General features: G+C 41.0%; 1 protein-coding gene across 6 annotated transcripts in view; it reads left to right on the forward strand.

The window, feature by feature from the left end:
* LIN28B (lin-28 homolog B) overlaps window positions 1-20,504 on the forward strand; it is a 96,790-nt gene that overhangs the window by 25,434 nt on the left and 50,852 nt on the right. The window lies entirely within an intron of this gene.

Raw genomic sequence — 20,504 nt, forward strand, 5'->3', positions numbered from 1 at the left:
TCTTGCATTTAATGACTGTGTAACTTTTTTTGGAAGAGAGCAAATGTTTCTAAAAATTGATCTGATGTATACTTTGAGCAGCAAAATCTCATTATTTTTAATAATGTAATTGGTAGATTATTTTTCCCAAAGAATTTTTACGTTAATCTTCACTAGTTTATTTATATTTAGCAGTTATGTGGAGTTTTTTAATGGCAGATCATTCTACTTTTGTAACAGTAGTTTCTTTTTAACTGAAAACTATCAAAGGCTTATTGAAAAGTGATAGTCCATCCATGTTTTTGTGTCATCTGAGGAAGAATTATTCTTTACCTGAGAACAACTGTAAATGAACCAAGATTAGACTGCTAAAATGGCTACAGTTGAAACACTGTCCTTTTGCAAAGATTGTTATAGTGTTCATTGTTTGACAGTATACTCAATGATCTATATATTAATAGCTTTTTCGTACATGGGTCAGTAATTGCTTATATATAAAACAATATATTGTTTTTACAGTTACAAATAAGTAGATTATATGTAATTTAATACTGATTATTTATTAACAGTATGTACCTTGATTAGAAAACAAGGGAGTTAAAACAGGTTTGACCACACTGGGTGCCATGAAATGCACTTATAGTATATTACATTCTCTTGAGGAGTATTGAGGTAATTGGCATAAAGTGATTGCTTTATTTTTAGAATGATGAATATAATCTACATAATAAATTGTTAAGAATTGGTAAGCCTTAGTTTAGTTTCTGCTTTCTTCTTCTATTTCAATTGCATTTTAAAAGTAATGGTATATTTCAACTATGCTTCAAGATTCAAATGTTACTAAAATAAAGAGATTAAGTTTTGAGCCTGGTGAAATTGGTGGCAAAATGGTCAAGAAAGTTCAATAGGAACAGTTTTTGTCAATGATCTTTTATGATGTTTTCATTTGGGAGCTTAGATACTTAGAATAGAAAAGATTGATCAAATAAATATAAGATTTTTGTGTATATCAACTATCGAGTATATTTTTTGGTGTATATTAACTATCATTGAGTATATTTGTTTTTACTATGTTTGTTAGTGCTTCAGAATCTTTAAAATGCCTCCAAAGCTAATATATGAGTTTATATAATACTGTATATTTGTATTAAAATATACTGTTATTAAAAATATACTGTATTAAATATGAACTTACATGAATGCTCATCTAAATTTCATGTAGCACATTCAGCTGTACATGTACATTTAGAGAAACTTGGCTACTCTTTATTTACATCTTACATGGCAGAAAATACTCCAATGGCTTCCTTTGTTCGTTTTCATCAGGGTCTCGATTAGCTTAAGTGGAGCTTTGCCATTTTGTGGACAAGTTTGAAATTCCTGGCATTTCAGGTCCAAAAGAGGACTAACTTGAAGATAACTATTTACTGACGATATGTAAGAGAATAAAAATGTAAAAATAAAATAAAATAAAAGTAGGTGTCTGGGTTTTTCCACATTAGTGTTAGCAAGTAGAAAGTTTAGTATGTCTTTTTTTTTCTTCTTTTTCTTTTTTTTTTTTTTTTGGGGGGGGGAGGGTGTAGAGAGACAGGGTAGGGGGGTTAATTGTTAAACAGTTGGTGTTTAATTTGGAATTAATCTGATTTATTTGAATTTGTATGCCTTGGTAGCACATTGTTCTTCTGGGCATACTTGCCTATCATTGCTACATAGTGTAAGATGAGGTACAGAAAATGCAAATTATTTCCTTTTATTTAATCTGTATGGATTAAATGTTTGAAAACATACAAGGATACATGCTAAATGTGTATGAAATATAATAATCCTTGCTTCTTTAAAAAATCATTTGTTGATAAATACTGTTTACGTTATTATAACATTTTGGCATTTACTAGACAATATTGTCAAAAATTTCTGCTCAGATTTTGAAATGTTCAACTTCCATAATTTGAACAATTTCATAAATAGCTTTCTGGTAATAATGTTGCTATTAAAACATAACTGTTCTGAAGGTACATTCAAGCTTTAAAAAAAATTAAATTAGCTAAATGAGTTTGGATACTATGCAAAAAAACGATGAAAATATTCATTGTGAATTAATACAAGATCTCTTACAAACGAGGCTTGTATGCAAGCATATATCTTTTACAGCATTTGTGCCTATGCCAAGAAATATTTTTAACAGTGTAGGTCAGTTTGGGTTGTGCTGCATAAAGGAATGGCAGAAACCAATGCTTATTGTCACAGTGGTCTTTAGAGTTGTCAGCTCTCTTCTCAATCAGTGCATTCCAAATCCCCACAATGAGAATCTAGAAGAGGCCAAAAATACAGATTCTGGGCCTCAGTTTTTCTGCTGACGAGGTTTGCCAGTCAGCTATTGACTTCTCTGCTGTGCTGCTGTTGGTGTGGATGGAGGAAGAAAGCCTTTCATCTTGCAAAAAATCAGCCGTGGCTTTTCTTGCTATGGATGTTTTATTTATTGTACGCTCACTTGGTAATATTCAAGTAGTGCTGGTTGCTTCTGACAGTATAGTTGTTGTTTGTGTCGGGCTGCTTTGGTAATGAAGGGACTGCAGGGTAAATGAATGGAGACACTGCAAAAGTGAGTTTGTTGTTGTTGTTGTTGTTCTTACTCCTGTTTTTATCAGAGATCATCGCTGTGACCTGTAAATAACATCAGACCATTACCAGATACAGTGCCTGAAACCCTGTTCTCGGCCGCACCTTCCCAAAATGTGAATGAACGGACTGGTTGACGCACAGCCGGAGATGATCCATCCACTTCTGCTCCTTCTCATGCCAATGGCGAAGCAGACCCCAAGGCCCGGGGGGAGGGGTGGCGTGTGTTTGTTTTAACCGACACAACCCGACCCTACAGCCGGTTTTAACGCTTAGCCCAAGGAATCCAGCTAGATTAACACAGCTAGGCCAAAGAGCTCCCTAACACTGCGGTGCGTGGCCCCTTTGTGGCTCAATTTTCACGTTTTTAGCGGGTCCCGCGGCCCAGCTCCCGGCCAGGCCCCCTCCGGCGGCAGCTCCCCGGGGGCCGGGCGGGCGGCGCCGAGGCGCCTCGGCAGCGGCCCCCCGTCGGTACCGGCCTCCCACCCCCGGTACCGGCTCCCCCCGGGTAACGGAGGCAGATCGGGGAGGAATTGCTTCCCCCCCACACCCCGGGCTCGGGTTTTGCGGCCCTCCCGAGCAAACCGGGGCAGGCAGGGCAGGGCCGGTGCCTGGTGCTTCCTTGGCTGGTAGTTAACAGCCTAGCGACTGGCGTGAAGGAGTTCAAGATTTTATTTTTTATAGTCTCTCAGCGCGATTTCAGTGCTTTTATTTTTTTTTTTTAAAGGCTGATTTAGCACATACGGCAGAGCTGGAAGTGGTGTTTATTGTATTTGAGGCTGTGCTCGGTGATGGGTCCGCTGTCTGGCAGCCGGGCCGGGCCGAGGGGCAGCGCCCTCCCTCAGGAGCCAGACCCCGGCTCTCCGCCCGCTGCTCTCGCCTTCTGAAGCCCAATTTACGGCCGGCCTCGGCGCAAATTAATATGCGAACGCGAATTAAAGAATTGACAACCAAACAGCAGCGCGTTCTTGAGCACTTCTTTATTTTCCCCGAAGGTTTGCCACTACTCCCGCCGGCGCGTACCACCATGGCAGCACACGTGCAGAGAGGCCACCGGGGAAGGAGCGAGGGCCTCTCCGGAGCCGGGGCCGGGCCACAGCCCAGCCGCCCCGGTGCTGCCCCGTCCCCCCGCCCGCTGTGCCCATGCCGGCGGCGAGGCTGCCCACCAAGATGGCGGCGCCGGGCTGGGCCCCGTGATGGCGACCCCGGGCCCTGCAGGGCGCCGTGCGGCCCGTGCCCAGCTTTGTTTCGCCGGCAGCTGGGGGTCCCCTGCCCCCTTCCTGCGGCAGAAAGGGAAGAAAACGCCGCTTTTTCTTCTCACGTGATTTCCCCTTCGCCACTCACGGGGGCGAAGGTGAAGGGGACCGGGGGCGGCCTGCCGGTAGCGCGGAGAGCGGCCCGGGCTCGCCGCTCGCCTCCCTTCCTCCCCCGGCCTCTGCAGAAGCCCATGAAACCAGAGAAGGGTTGTGTGGCAGTGTGGGTGCTCGGGGTGAAAGGAGGGGTACTTAGCGCCGAGTAAACGGGGGCATCATAAAGGTTACAAATGCGGCGATTTCCTAACACCACATAGGTAGAGATTCCCTCTCAACGATCATGCGAAGTAAAGTACTAAACAGTTCCTCGCGTTGAAGCAGTTGCGTTTAGAGAAACACTCTAAATTGTAAAACGTACGTTTTTACCGAAAATCATCTTTTCTTAAAGAACTTTTCAGTTGTTTCACCTCGCGGCTTAAAATTTCCCTTTAATTTAACTCCAGAAAGTTGTAACATGACAACACAGGAAGGCTTTGCAAAATATTCAGCAGAACTATCTGCTTTTGTTTGTTCTGAAGGAGAACACAGTCCTCTGTGCTAAAAAGTCATTCAAAAAGATTAATGATTGCAGGATTCCAATCTTGCAAACACTTGTTCTTTAAAGTAAGAACCATTCCTGTAAATAAAGGTTTCGAGATTAGGACCTTAAATATGCAGCTTTTATAACTTCACCCCTTAAAAATGGTCTTCTGCTTTAGTCTGGCCTTGGGCAAAGTTTCACGTGGACTCAATGTGGTGTTTCTTTTTCAATGTGCAACAACTATAATTTCGCTGTGTTTTTTTTGTTTGTTTTTTTGTTTGTTTTAATTGAGGGATTGTTAGTCTAATAGTTTCCTACTTTTAAAAATAAGAAAGTATGCCTATATGTATCTGTATTTCACATACAATGTATATATAATGTATATATTCTACATCAATAGTTTTGCTGCAAAGGAAATACAATAAAGCAATCTTTACTAGTGTGGGTCTCTGCGTTGGGTTTTCCATCCATGTGCAGGAGTTGTGTAAAACTGTTTTGCAAGTTATCTGACTGTAGTTCATGATACATTAGTAGGAAAATAGATTTTATTTTACATTTGAAAAATCTAAAATGTGCTTGTAGACTTGAGTGGTGTGTAATGATTCACTGCTCTGGGACAGTCTCCCATGTTTGGTGTAATTCCATTGCTTGCGATAAAATTGTGGCAGTTGCTGCTTCCTCCCCCATCAGCAGAGTATGCAGCTCTCTGCAATCTCATCTTTTCCTTCTGATAATGTTTTTGCTTGCAAACGATTTCTTTAGATGCATATGTTATCAAGGGAGTTTTTACTGACAGATCCCTAAGGTCATTTTGGTTGTTTCAAAATAAAGTAGTTCAGGGATTAAAGGCTACTTTACTTGTATTGTTAGATTCAAATAGGTGAAACATGCTGTTTGAAAGTGTTTGTCAAGCAGAAGTATTTCACATTTCAAATACAGATAACTTTGCCTCAGGTTTTTTGTAGTTTTGATTAACTTACCTGTGCTGTGGATTTTCAGTTAAACGTAGGGTTGTTTTACAAAATACACATTTTTTTTAACTGCACGTGTTGGATAACTGGAATATTTAGATAATGTTTCCTTTGGGGTTGGCAACTTATTTTAACCTTCCCGTGTAAAACTTTTTGTCTATTTTTTTAATACTAATGCTAAATGTTGGTTTTACAATCCCCAAGTAGTATAAATGCTTTTCAGAAATCGCAAACTAGTCTCTGAAAGCATGTTAATCATCACTGTATTCGCCAGTGCTTTGATAACATTTGTAAATTAACTAAGAATCTCCATTAATTTTGAAGAAAAAAAAAATATCTGCCGAGGATGTAATACCATTTTAGGGTTTTGTTTTGTTTTTCTGGGCAAAATCTTTGAGTGTTTTAACCCTGCAGTTTCATTATTGCCTTAAGCCACCTAACTGTGGACTTGCACCAGAAGAGGTGATCCCACCCCTTCCTCCACCCTGGCCACGCGTGCCCAGCTCCTGCGTCAGCTCCAGTGCCCTGTGCAGCTGCAGGAGGAATTGCAATCTATTGCCGTTTGAGCTGAAAACTGCTCGTGCGTTTGGCATGTTTAAATTTTGTTTGTATCAGCAAGCTCACAGGACTTTCCTCTTGGTACACAAAGACTAGAGCTAACTTGAGGAAAGCGGTGGAAGCTGCAGCTTGAGAAAATGTCAAATACAACTGCTCCATTTGGTTTCAGGACAGCAGCAGGGTGCAGTTTTCAAGTGATCGAGCCAATATTATGTGGCAGGTCTCGTTCGCTTGAACTTCTTTGGGGGTTTATTGGTTTAACTCTCTAAACTAGGAAAAAATGGCAGTTTTTTTGTGTACCTTTCTGGATAAGTGAGTTCTCTTCATTCTTCTCTTCTGGAAGAATCAGAGGAATGAAAGTCCTGGGAGAAGGCCAGCAACAGGGGCTGAGCAAGGCTGCCCATGGCAGATGGCATCGTGCAGGACCTCCGCCTTCGGGCAGCCTGCGCCGATCCGACTGTGATGCTGCACCTTGTGTCAGTGCTGTGCATTTGCTTCCCCAGAAAGAGTTGTTAACAGACCAGTCCTGCAAATAGCAGGTGTGTCTGTTTATATAATTATAAATTATTATTATTTTTAAATAGAAATATTTGGGATTGAGTTTCCCTTTGCCATTGGCAGCTTTCAATTTGTGAGTGCCCTGCTGGTGTATAACTAGCAGGGATAACCAAGCAGTCTTGTTTGCCCAGCATGCCATTTGCTTAATATTAGAGGAGAATCAAGTTAAGTTCCCTTCAAGAGTATGCATGATTTAAATTTTTCTTTTGAATGACCAGTACCATATCAAATAAGCCATAAACAGCTTCTCTCCGGGTGCCCAAGCTCTGCTTCTCAGAGCCATAGCAGGATTCACAGCATGTACAATAACTCCTTTATCATTGCTTACCACTTCTGGAGCCAAGTGCACCTCGGAGCTGTGTAGCTGGGCAGTGCAAATGCACTTAGGAGAGAAACTTTTGTTTCTGTTTCAAGAACACTTGAAAAATATTTTCACAGGAATATACCACTGAAGTGTTATGTATGTTTTTTTTTTAAGATCTGTTTATCTATTGTGTTATAACTGTGAAGTGGTATGCGTGGTCACTGAAGTGACCTGTATGAACTGAGGAGTGTTCTTAAAGAAATATTCTTACATGCATGTGTGTTTTTGTCTGCAGTGGTATTTGTTCAGTGCTGCAGAGCACTGGTTATCCGTGCTGTAAGTACAAAGTTAAGTTGCTTTGACTTTGTTGGACCTGGCTGCTGCTGATGAAGGTGCTGCATCGAGCTCTGTGCAAGAGTCCCTTGCGCAGCGAGCTGCAGGATGGACTTCTAAATTGTCTGAGGGTATATAGGGCTGGCTTCTGGCCGTGCAGCAGCAATGATGTTTTGACAGGGGCTGCATGTGAATAACACGGTCAGGTGCAGTGGGTGTACTGAAAATTGTGATGTCCGGTTGCTGCTAATGTAACACGAAGTCAGCAGAATACTGTAGTTAAGAAAAAGCAAGAACAGTTATCTTCAAATCCTTTATTGACACAAGTTGCACTATTTTGGCTGAGGTTCAGCAGCAGCAGATGCAGATGGTGTTTTGCTGTAGTGTAGGTTAGATTCCACTCTCCCCTCCCAGGGGATCTTTGGTGAGGAGGTAATCCAAATGTACGTGCATTAAAGGAGTTTTTATTTCTAAATTTCAACTGTGCCACCCAGGCAGCAGAGGGGCAGCCTCTGCCCTTCAGGTAGCAAACCACCTCCAGAGCCTGGCAGGGGTGTGCAGGATCGGGGCATAGGAGCTCTGCAGGAGGCACTGCCGTGTGTGGCTGTTCTTAACTGAGGAAAAACTGTCCTGAAATTCTGGGTAGTGCTTCTCTTCTCTACATGGATTGCTGCTGCTGAGTGGAGCCTGTTCTGTCTGTAGCAAAGCTCTGTGTTTGATGGCATTTGGTTGAGATCCTCCTAATAAAACGGTCTTTTGTATATAAAATTATATGTGGCTTGAATGTGTGATTGCTTTTTTTGTAGGTGCATCTAGGTGTTTATTTTAAAACAAAAAAAATTGCCACATGCCACTAAAAAAGTTCTGTTTAACTGCAATATATAAGTGAGGAAACAGTTAAACTTTTCAGTAACCCTTTTTTTTTTTTTTTTTTTTTTTTTTTTTGCATAGGCTATTGGTTGATTAAAGTAACTTGGAACTTTTCTCTTGCAAACAGTAATTTGTGTGCCTTGTGCACTGATGTTAAGTACCTCCTCTAAGTGGATCACAGCTGTAAAGAGCTGCCTTAATATAGCACTGACCAAATAGGTATGGCTGTTCCTGCCACACAGGTAAGAATGAGGAGGACGTCAGTGTTGGTTATTATTAAAACAAATTGAATTATTTGGCACATTATTCTAGCAAAGGCTGAGTTAAGTGAGCAAAATACCATTTATCCTTATTTGTAGGTTGTTCTTCAGATCATTATCGATTTCCAAATTTCAAGTCGTTATAATATGTAATCATGGTGACATTAGCAGTGAACGATTTATCCTCTTTTCGTTGGTTGGGGGAAGATACAATGCAAACAAATAGAAAAATTTAATGTAAGGTGGAACAAGCCACTTACAAGAAAACATTTTTTTAAAGGAAGTATTAGCTGTGAAAATGTTTGAAAAATTATGTCTATAAAATGTACATTTAATTACCATTTAAAAGGTATCTGAATGGCACTGAGTTTTCCTTATTTAACCAAATGATACAATATCTACCTTTTCTTAGCAAATACATATAAATTTCTAGTTTCACAAAGAAGAAACTTTATATATTTTCTATCAGCTTAGCGTTTGTGGGTCAGCATTTCACCATAAATTCTTGATTTGTTCACAAACAGCATGTAACTTAAGGTAAATAAATTATTTCAGAAGTGCCCCTAGAAACTTTGGGAGTGTGACCAAGGAAGACTTTTTTTTCCTTAACACCTTTTTTTAAAAAAAATCTCCAGTAGTGATAAGGAAACCCTGCCTCAGAGCTGAACAAAATGCATGGTATGCTGTAGGCATTTCTGCTGCCTTTCTTTCATCTTCTGGGGGTGCCCCTCCTCCATTTTGTTTTTGTTTTTCACAAGTTTTTTGGTTCTGCTCTCTCCTGACCCTGCGGTGTGAGCTTGCAGCCACACAGGGCACTGGTAAGATCAGAGAATGCCACTGTTGCATTAAATTGTGGTGCAGAAGTCAGGAAAAAGACTGCCAAGTTAGCAGGGAAATGAGGATCTATTGTTTTATCTTTAAAATAATACAGCAGTCTTAAGCTAGGGCTTGAGGTTTTGTACAGATCGTTCACCTTTTAATTTTGAAAGATAGCAAGGCTATTTGTCCCGCAACAAATTTTTGAGATCCCTCAACAGATTTTTTTAAAGATCTCTATATCTACTATGCTTTGTTATCACAATTCAGAAAAAAATAAGAATAATTAAAAGCACGCTGTCTGAAAAGGTAAGCAGGCTCTAAATAGAATAATTATTTCCAATTTTCTGAGTTTCAAACAAGTTTCACTAAGATGAACCCTTGAAATGCATGACACAAAAGTAGATATTAATTGGTGCTTTCATAGAATCATAGCATAATAAATTTCAAATAAATGCCTTTTATTTGTTCCTAAGAACAAATATCTTTTATTTGTTCCTTTCTGATCTGTGCATAAACTTGCTTTTTTCATACAGAAGTTGAACTTAATTTAGTCTTTTGTAATAATGACATTTAAAAACTTTATACAAACATACTTAACCTGCTTCTTGGCATTAGTAATTTGGGCTCGTTATTCTGTAGAGAAGTGTTTTCGCTTACAGAATGTAAGTAAAGGATAGTTTATCATGCAAAGTAGAATTATATTTGTACCTGGGCATCTGAGTAGATGGGCAAGTATTATTTCAAGGTGTTCTAGAGAGAGCTTCTTCAGACAAACAGGAGAAATGTATGTTCCTGTTGTCCTTGTGTTGTATTCATCTTTCGTTTGACTTTCATCTTGCCTTTGATAGGATTTCAGCACTACCATTTGTTAACTGTGTTGTATACCTGAATGCCAGGGAATGTTTCTGCATTTAGCATTGAATTTCTGTCCTTATCAGTCATGAGTCTCCGTGTAGGATGAGAGGAGGCATTTGTAAGTTTTGTGGAGCAGGCACAGTATCTGTGCCTAGAATCTCCTGAAGACTGAGCTGAGCAACTTAAAATAGTCTTTTAAGAGGAAATGAACGTGTTGCATTAGTTTGCTATTTTCTGTATCTATGGATCTGCTTTTTTATGTGGCTGACCATGAATTCAGTTTCTCAGTAACTGCTTGGTGATTATATTTAAAAGTTGTGCAGAGTTCTCTCGGCATCCAGGGGCCGGACAGGATCGTCGCTGAGCTGTGCTCCCGGCACCAGGGCCCAGGTTCTTGCTTAAATGAAGTCACTGAGAAAGCTGAACATACTTGCTGCAAACACCTGCCTGGTCAGTACCAGAAAGTCTCCCTTATTTCCTGAACCAGTAGGTTCTGCAGGCTTTAAGACCATTCCTAGCAATAGATAAGCCAGGGTCAGGAGCGGGCTGAGGTAGTGGCATCATCCCCTGTGCTGTGGGAGAGGAAGCACAGCAGTAGTCCCTGTCACTTTGCTCTCCCCCAGCCACTGCCGCTGCACCTGGTTTTGTTCTGGTGGGCATCTGAGCACAGCTGCTCTGCTCTGGTGTGAGCCGTGGTGGGAGGATGGCCACAGACAAAATTTCTCCCAGTGGGTGCTGAGTTGAGCTGTGCCACCTCGCTTTGCAGTCAGGAGTCCGCAAATTGCAGTGTTGTGTTTTTACTACCGTTATTTTTCGTTTTCGCCTCGCCTTTCTGTTTAATAATAAAAGATTGCAAAGATAGCCCATGGGTGTTTTTGTTTCTTCTCCAAAAAGAGTTAGGAAATAGTCAATTTTAAGGTATGCGGCCCTGCTGTGGGTAGGTAACCCCATACGGGGTTAGTTTGTACCTGTCATAGGACAGCTCTGCAAGAGATCTACCCCGTGCAAATGGGCATGTGGGGAGGCAGTCACAACTTTTTTGGCGGCCGTGTGGTTTCGTGTTGGCTTGAACCACAGGTGAAAGTGTCCCAAGTTGCAAACTGCTTAATATGATTGAGTGAAGTACTTGTGCAACGTGGGAGGTAACAGCAGTTCCCTAAGTACACGTGCAAACGCCATGTGTGGATGCACTGACTCATGTTAATGTAATTACCTCATTGTAATTGAGTTAAGTACAATTGATTTAACAGTAGTGAAGATGAGCCCACAGTTGCAGCCTAAAATGTGAGCTCTTATTTGGTCATCAAGGTTACAGGTTCTTGCAGGAGGCTGGAAATTTTCTTTATAATGCGGTGGATGAAAAACACGCTTAACTTCAGCCACATCCACAGGCCAAGTGGAACTTACACAGGATGGTGATTTTTCACTTCCTCACGTACATTTTCCAAATACTGTGTGAGCTCTGGATAATAGGTGTATTGCAGAGTGGGAGGAAGCAGCACACTGCATATAGCACCGCTTTGTTTGGTTAGCTGCTCTGGAGGCTGAGTCCCGATACCGATGGAGAAATTAGCTGTTCTTGTCACTTAATTGCTGGGGGGGATGCATCTCGATGCAATAATTTTTAAAGACCTGTGCTTCACTGCTCAGTAATCTTGATCTTTTTCTTAGAAATCCTTTTCATTCCCACTTTATATTCATTCCCAGCTCCGAAGAGGCTCAGCTCTTTACCCAGACTTACCTCAGTGGTAGTTAGCATCTCTAATTAGGTGTGTTAGCATTTACAAATCCACGATTTTAAGGCAGTGGATATATCAACTGCACTGGGAGGGTGATAAGAGAAAGGGATTGAAAAGAATGAGCATCTTCATTGGCTCATCTGCTAATGAGTGAAGAAATCAGGACAGTTGATCAGATGTGAATTGTACAGATTTGGTATATTAATACAAACAGATTTACTTTCCAGTGAAGTGTGTTTTTCACTTTGAAAAACTCTTACTTGTTTGTACTGGGCTCTGTAGTTGTTGATAGAAAGGTTTTGTCACAAATCCCAGATTTTCTGTGAACTGTTCGTCTCTATCCCTATGAGTTCCGAACATAGTTTATGACTATTTCAGTGAAACATCCCACAAAGAAAAATGTTTTTAAATGATTACTAAACTTCATTTGTCCTTTAGAGGTTTAGGTGACTGGTACTCTCAGGGTATGATTTGACATTACAGTTCAGGCCATTTAGGCTAGCTGTGTTGTAGGAGCAGTCATATGTGCTTTGCTCTTTTTGCACTGGCCCAGGTTCTGTCATGAGTCAGGCAAGCTAAGCCTGGTTAAAAAAGTTATTCATAGAATTAATTTTGTGCTGGGGTAGCTACCTAAACTAGTGATGGCTCAAACGAATGACAGGGCAGGTACATGGGGTGGAGGGAGGAATCTGCATCTGGAGCTGGGAAAAGCAAAATGGGGCTGCTCCTTTTTCCTGAAAAGATCATTGTTTAAATTAAAAATGACACTAATGAGTGTATATGGATAATTCTAATATTCTATCTTTATTGTCAGCGTAGAAGTACTCTGTTTCTGAAATTAGAGCACCCTGTATATATCTGCATAGAGATATCTATATCCCTGTCTTTTTCCACATGGAGTCCTAGGAATTTAGTAAGATCTTGTAGATTTGAACCACTGTATGAAAAGCCAGGGATTTTTGTTTAACAAACAGTTATTTTATTTTTTTAAAGAACTTAAATGTCATAATTCACCAAAAAAACTTGCCTGGATACCTTCTCATTAATATTAAGTGAAATGGAGCAAAAAACAATAGCAACAAAACCAAAATATTACAAGCAACTGTGAGTAGATGTTATAGCATAGAAGATAAATTAGTATATGCTATAAATCTCAGCACGCTATTGAGCATGTTGCCATTAGAAATTCCAGTCAAGCCCTGAAGTTGAAGCATGTTAAGGAAGCTAAAAATAATCCTGATAATTAGATATGATTGAGTCAAAAGGTTTTTAAGATTCGGAAGCAGGCTGTATCAAAAACTATGCAGTGTTACTATTTGAGGTAGAAATAAGTATGTGAAACAGATGTAACATGTTTATATATGTCACAGATTTTTAATAATGTATTGTGGTAGGTGAGACTTTTTCAGATTTTGGAAGAACATCATTTGATGGCTATCTATCTAGCAGTAATCGTTTGAACTCTGAGACTCGGTGAGTGAAGCCCCTGTCAGCTGAGCAGTGCTTTGGAGAGCACTTTGTTGGGAGAGCTGCCGGAGAGCTTTCTTGCTCTGCCCTGGCCGTATGCTTCCTTACTGACCGTACATCACTGCTGCTGTGCCCATTCCACCAGGCACCAAATGATTTTATTACTGGTTTTGACGTTTTATGTGATAGACCTTCATTCTGTGTGGTGTCAGACAAGGAGCAGTGGCAGGACCCCAGTGATGGGGTAAGTGAGAGGGAGCTGTGACAGGTGTCTGAGCACAGTCACAGTACACGTTTTCTTTGATGGCAGACAAGAAACATTTTCAGGCCCTCATTTTCCATCTGCGCCCTCTCAGAAATGGTGCAAGGGGATTATTAGTTTTTAAAAGCTGCATCTAAGGGACAGCAGCGTGCCACAAACATAAATCAGCATAAATACGTGGAGGAGGGAGGCAGCAAATAGCAGGGGAAGCTGTGAACTTTGTAAAGTAGCTTTGCCAGCACAGACAGCATTCATGGAACCACATCTTTTGATTCAGGTAAAACAAAATATCTTGAGATTTTTGACTAAGGACTGACCTGGATGAGTGTCCCTTCCAACCTAAGTGTTTCTTCTGTGATTTTATGATTCTAAATACTGCAGTACAACGATAACGACACAAATCCATCCCCATTTTTACTCTCTAAGAAAGCTTTTCAGTCAGTTTAGGTTATGTCAATTAAGGCTGAGAAAAACACCATGTAGGCTGTGCAGGAGTATCCATTTGGTAGTTTATACGTGTTTAACTCTCTTCTAAATCTGCAGTTGAACTGAAAACACGGATATTTTACTGATACAGGGCTAATTCTTGTATATTCAGCTGTTTCTAGTTTCAGTCACTTGCAGAGGAGGGAAGCATGAGGTCTTGAGCCCGCAGAGTCATGCATCCTGCAGCTCCAAATCTGCTGTCACGGTGTCTCTCTTCTGCACATTTACACGTCCCAACTTTCTGCCAGGAGCTGTCCCCTGCCTCTCTTTTAAGTTTCTCATCCTTATTGCTAGCCTCAGGGGCTTAATTCTTTGGAAAACATCGGGGTGATTAATCAAGCTGATTTGTGTTCACCTTAAAATAAAGAAATAAATAGCAGCTTGCTTCAATTTTTTGTAGTCCTGACTCTCTATTTTCTCGTTAAACTTTTTTTAATTTCTTACCTCAGAAGTATCTTGCCTGTCTACATAACAGACATTTACGCACCTGGTTAATCTGAAGTTACTTCTGGGATGGCATGTTCCTGTGTCCATAAAACAGCGCTGACCCATAAGAAATCCCACATGGAATACGAGCTGCAGAAACTTCACAGGTGACTAACTGTGAACGCGGTCCTGTGCTCTCCTTGCATTCTTAACGTATCTATTCACATGGCTCAGTGGTTGTGTCTAAGTGCTCTGGGAGGTGCAGAAGTACCATGTAGCTGTGAAGAAAAAAGCTGTTTCGTTAATTTGTTCTTGAGATCCAGTGAGTTGAAGAAGGTATGTGTTTAAGAAAGTGAGATTGATTATATAGGATTGGTCTCAAAATGATTCACATCTGTTCACCTGACCAGATGTTCGAAAATTTCACAAGTCTTTTTTCCGCTACATCCCTGCTCTGGTCACGAGCAGAGCAGTCACAGAGCCTGGGTGGTGCCCCAGAGCACGTTACCTGTCTTCTCCAGCTGCACAAGACAGCGATCAGCTTCAGGGATGAGGGTGCTTCTTCATGGATACTTCCATTAGTAGTGTGCCTTTTGAACCTTCAGAACACCAAGTAGATTTACCGGGTTAAATTTGTCTGCAGAGTGAACAGACAGCAGTATTCTGTGTCTCGTGGAGACGGTTTTTGACTGAGCGAGCAAAATCTCACTCAGTTTTAAAAGTGAGTGTGGAAATAAAGCTTGGTATCCGCTCTGTTTTCTCACCACCGGTACTTTATCTTCTCTACTTCTATGTTACAGTGCTTTACAGGGGTCTAGCTGGGGTGGAACAGGAACAGCCGTGCAGGTGGGATTGCCACATGTGTTGAGAACAGTCTGCTTCCTACTACTCGCTGCTGTTAAAAATAATTTTGGGAAGTGTTATGGTGTTTTTGGGTGTGCATATCACAGAGGTAACAAGTCTTCCCTTTCTGTGTTGCTCCTGAGGATTTACCATGTTCCTACTCAAGGTCTTCGGGTTATTTCAGTTAACAATTTCATCTGCCATCTTCCAAAACCCCACTTAGCAAAAGCTGAGTCATTGCCTGGCGTAGTTTTTTGTCTGTTTTTCCTGGTAAGTTTACTTCACTGCATCACCACAGCAATTTGTTGCTAGAATTGCAAGTTGAAGACTGCACAAATGGATGCTGACCCCTGTTCAGAGGAGAGTGTTGTTAGAGTTCATTTAACCACAGCTTGAGTAATCACTAAGTGGCCTTCCTTCTTCTCTGCCTCTTCTGGTTCTCGTAGCTTCCTCTTTTTTTATCAAGATGCCTTTTGGTGGGCTGAGAGCTGCTCTAGGGCTCTGCACAGTGGAACAGGCAAGTGCTGAGAGCTGTGTCAGGACCTACAGGCCTGTGGGCGCGTCCGTGCCCACATCTCTGTGCTTCGCCGCTCTTCCCCCGGTCCCTAGAGATGCGTCACGTCTGTCCTGAAACGTTTGTGTACAGGGGAGGCCTGTGCCCCTGAGCACGTGTAGGGGCTGGGCACACTCATCCAGCGTAGGCGGCGCCTGGATGAAGGAGCCTTGTGGTTACACACTGCAGCGTATCTGTGCCCCCCCAGCGTCACGGGTGCGAGAGGCACTCGCAGAACTCAAGTTACTGGCAAGTAATTTTTTCTGTCGGCAAGAGCTTTATAGCTCACCTTTTATTATACTTTCTAATGTGCACCTTGTGTGGCCTTGTGTTTAGCTTGGCCTCTGTTTGATTAATCTATTTGATCAAGGCAGGTTATGGAGCTGGCTTTAAATTACACGTGTTTGCAAGTGCACACACATGCGCACAGGCATGTATGTAAACTGCGATAAGGGAAAACTGAGGTGGTACCATCAAGGGGAAAAGGCTTAGAGACCCCTGAAACTGAAATTGCACTTAGAGCTGCAACCCCAACCCCTTTTTATTTATCTCACTTTATATGATAATATGATCACCCCCCACATTACACGTCATGCTTTCAACCACAAATGGTTGCATCTTACCTAGCAGCCAGTAAATAAGTGTTGATGTGCATGTGATCGTAGGATATGTCACTGAAGATAGCACAAACAAGGAAATAACACACACAATTTGTTGTTTCTCACAACTCAGTTGTGCTTCTTGCATTGTAGTTACTATGTGATGCACCTCTGGTTTTAGCCTTTGGAGCTTTCTCTTTCAAACAGTCCAATAAAAAAGGAGCCTGGAATTTGTTTACTTCCAGTATTAAAAGCAAACAGTTCAGGGAGCAGGCAACTTTTATTGGGCCCATAAAGGATAAAGGCGTAATATAGATGGTAGAGATTTTAAGCTGGTTTTTTTTTCTTTTTTTTTTTTCTGTTTGCTTTCTTACCATGGGTTACATTTTTTGGGGGATACTGAGCTGTTGTGGGGGGATTGGCAGCTCTCACTGATGCTAAGCAAGTCTGTGCGAGCAGACTGCACTAATGCAGCAAGACTGAGTGGAAAAGACTAGTGAAAAAACTTCAATATTTATGAAGTTATGTTTTTTTCTCTCATATACAATGTATAACTTTTAGAAGGAAAAATCTCCAGCCAGAACTGAGAAGAATAGTATCCTTAAATAAAGAACTGTTTAATGGTATTACGGATGGGTGCAATAGAAATAAACTTAGAAGTTAAGAAGTTGTATCTACTGCAAAGCCAGTATCCCTGGTCTTTGTGATACATTGGCCTGAAAAGGGTATTTAGAAGAGAACATGCTTGTACATTGTTCTCTCTCTGTTCACAAACAAGAATTTTGTTGGTGGAACAGAATCTGCACTTCTGGTGGTGGAGACACACATGTGCTGCACGTGGAGTCAGTACCCTACAAAACTACAGGCTTTTAAAATTAGGAAGAATGGGGAAGCATCTGCGGCTCAAATCATGACATTGAAAGGGTATTACTAGATGATGCAGTTAAACCATAAATTTCCATTTGGAAGGACCTCTGTTTTGTAATAGTTGCTTTATAATTACAGCAGAACTAGTCACCTGTGTGCATTTCATAGCGTGATGCATCTGTTATGTTTGATGTGTAACAAACTTAGAAAAGCAAACAAATTCAGAGTTAAAAGGCTGATACTTCTGGGTCTCCTATTCCCCTGTTAGTGTTGATGGAAGCTGTGTTAGCAGATTATGAGAGGAGTTGTCTTAAAGAATCCCTTTGGGTCTTTGTACTGCCACTGGTCTGACCCTCCTTCAGGAGACCATGGGAAACGTTTATGTTCTTTGGATTAGCTTAGTAAAACTGAATCTGTCAATTTTACACCCCAGTATTTGAGTCTTAAATAATATTTAAGTAGTCCTGTGTTGCATAATTTGAGCAGAAGCCAACCTTACAGTTATTTTGTTAATGTAGTCTATGCGTGATATTCCAGTTTCACAATTCCTTCTTCACAAAATATATTTCTATAGTGATATTACTTTAAAAGTCAATTATTAAAGCATTTCTGAGTACCTCCGCCATACCTATGCTAATAAATTTAAACAGTTTATCTTTGATAGTTAAAAACTTTTGTCCTCTTCAATAAAGAACACTTTAATCTATCTTTCATTGGCCTTAAATGCTGTTTTCTCATGTATATTATAGTAAATTCAGAGGTGCTTCACTGAATCCTGAGATGTGCCTTCTAAAAGAAAATAGCTTATGCATTGGTAGCAAAAATGTCTGTGTACCAACAATGTCTATCAACTTTTAAAATGCAACTGTTTAGAGAATTATTTCATAGTAAAGTTACAAAATAAATAGTCTCCAAAATATTAATTTAAAGGTGTTGCTAAGTTCAAGTAAATTTTCCAGTCATCAACACTCTCTCCTTCCACTGCTACGTATTTCTAAAATTAATTTAGTTTTAAGTTATCCACTCATTTTCTGTTAGGTCCAGACTGTTAGATGTTTATTACTAGCTTCACTGCTTCCTAGTACTTTACCTGTGATGTATTTAGATGATCTACCATTCTCTCCTCCAAAAAAGTTATAAAGGATTGAAGTGTGAAATAAATTTATGCTCGTACTTCCTCTAAGACAACTGTTCATTTATTCAAACATCTATCTGAAGGACCTAATAAACATTTGTATTTCTAATAAAAGTTTATCTAGTTAAGAAATACTTGACTAGATCTTTAAGTTGCTAGAACTGATAGAATACTGTAGAAAGTACTTGATTAAAAAAATGAAAGGTTAGAAAATGTATGATTTGCTTTACAAGAATAGCTGAGGAGGATTAACCATAACAAAACAAAACAAACAAAAAAAAGAGATATACTAGAGAACTTGAATCCTAAGTCAGGAATTGTTAATACAGCGTAAGTGCTGCTGCTTAAGTTTGCCTTTATAACAAATGAAAAAGTACTTTATTTTACGGTATAGGTAATGTTGTGAAAGTAACTTTAAAAAACAAAAAACAGCCTGACTAAAACATTCAGCCTATTTATCATTTCCTAGTTTTATGAGCACTTACATTCCAGCCCCACCAGTTCTGTTAGATACTTCTCTTACTTTTGTATGTATAAAGTCTTGTTGGCGACTTAGATCTTTAGTAAATAAACATTCTGAACAGTATTTTATTTTTGTTTCACTTGTATATTGGCATTTGAATTAAAAAGAAATAGTAAATGTGCATTCTGACCCCAAAATATTTTAGCAACATCTGTGTATCGCCCATTGATAAGCCATGCCTGTATAATTTGTGCAGGACCTTGCATGGTGCAACGTGAGTCCTCAGTGGGTGTCAAGGACATCTGCACTGTAAAAGTAAGAACAATGTTTGCCCAAATGCTTGAGAATAGTTTGAGAGAGGTTCCTGTTTACAAGACAATGGATTTTTATCTTTGGATTGCTCAGGGCATAGTTACTCCCCGTTGGCTAAACTGTAATCGGTGCTCACTTACTCCCTGGCTCCCCTGCTCACAGTAGCTTTCAAAATTGGCTTTTTTTTTTTTTCCCTGAATTTTTCACAGTGGCTTTTCAGTTTTCACAGTGGCTTTTTTCTCTCTGAACAATTAGAAGAGGTGATGGAAGGAAGCGTGGAGGGGCTTTACACCAGTGCAGCTGATGGTGGCTTTCAGAAAGCATCCTCCTCGGCAGAGATGTCGGGTTTCTGAGGCGAGGACCACAAGGTTGGCACCACAGCACCATGCGAGGCTTGCAGGCTGCATTGCTCAGCTCAGGACCCATGAATGGTGTGAGAATGGTTCTCCAGGCTCCAGCCCAGGGGTAGTTGGGGCTGACTGGGGGAGAAGAAGGAGAAAGAGGAGGTAGCAGGGATGGACTGCTTGCACAGTTCAAATCGGGACTGGGCTGTAAACCCTCTTTCTGCTTCCAGGACTTGAGCTGCTCCTGTGTTTTCACAGCCTGGGAAGAGAGGGCAGTTTGCTCTTCAGTGGATCTGAGACCCTGTAACCTCTGTAACTGTAAGCCATGTCTTTTCCACAGGTGGGTTTGAGCTTGAACCTTCAGCCAGGCTGATGCCACAGCTCACTCCTTGTGGGCCATCATCTCTTGTTGGGGCCTTGTCCTTCCACCACCCTGTGCCCCTGCCTCTTGACCATATCAATTTGTTGGCACGGTCAGCAGTGTAACAGGAACATGCCAGCACAATCCAGCAATGTTCCTCTCACTTAGCTCCGTCCTTTCCCTCTCCCTCCGGCCTACCCCAGCTCGCCATTCAGTGGTAAGGCCCTTTCTGTCCAGGGTGTGTGTTAGCTGGTACCCACCAATGTGACCCAGCCTCTCCTCACAGCCTGATGTTCCTTGGTTGTTGGTAGCTGCCCGTTACACCATGCTTCTGGAAGAAGGAGACAAATCAGTATAACCAGGCTATGTTCTGCCAAGAGAACAGGGTGAGCTGAACTGGCGTTTCCAGGTTCAGGACTCTCTCTGTACTAACGTGCCAAATCATTTGTCTGAAATGCCTTTTTGCATGTCAGCCCGTGGCTGCTGTACCTGCCAGCATGCAGCTGTTTGCACCGAGAAGTGAACCACTCAACTTTCTCAGGTAAAGCTAGGACGCAAAAAGGTGGATTTGCCTTTTCCTGGTATTATTTTTCAATACTGGTATGCCTCTTAAAGGTTAAGGACGGCTTCCCAGAGATCGATGTTAGGGGTTTGCAGTAAGAAAACATGGCTCTTTTCCAGGCCACTT

The sequence above is a fragment of the Cygnus olor genome, chromosome 3 (assembly GCF_009769625.2).
Source record: "Cygnus olor isolate bCygOlo1 chromosome 3, bCygOlo1.pri.v2, whole genome shotgun sequence".
Lineage (NCBI taxonomy): Eukaryota > Metazoa > Chordata > Aves > Anseriformes > Anatidae > Cygnus > Cygnus olor.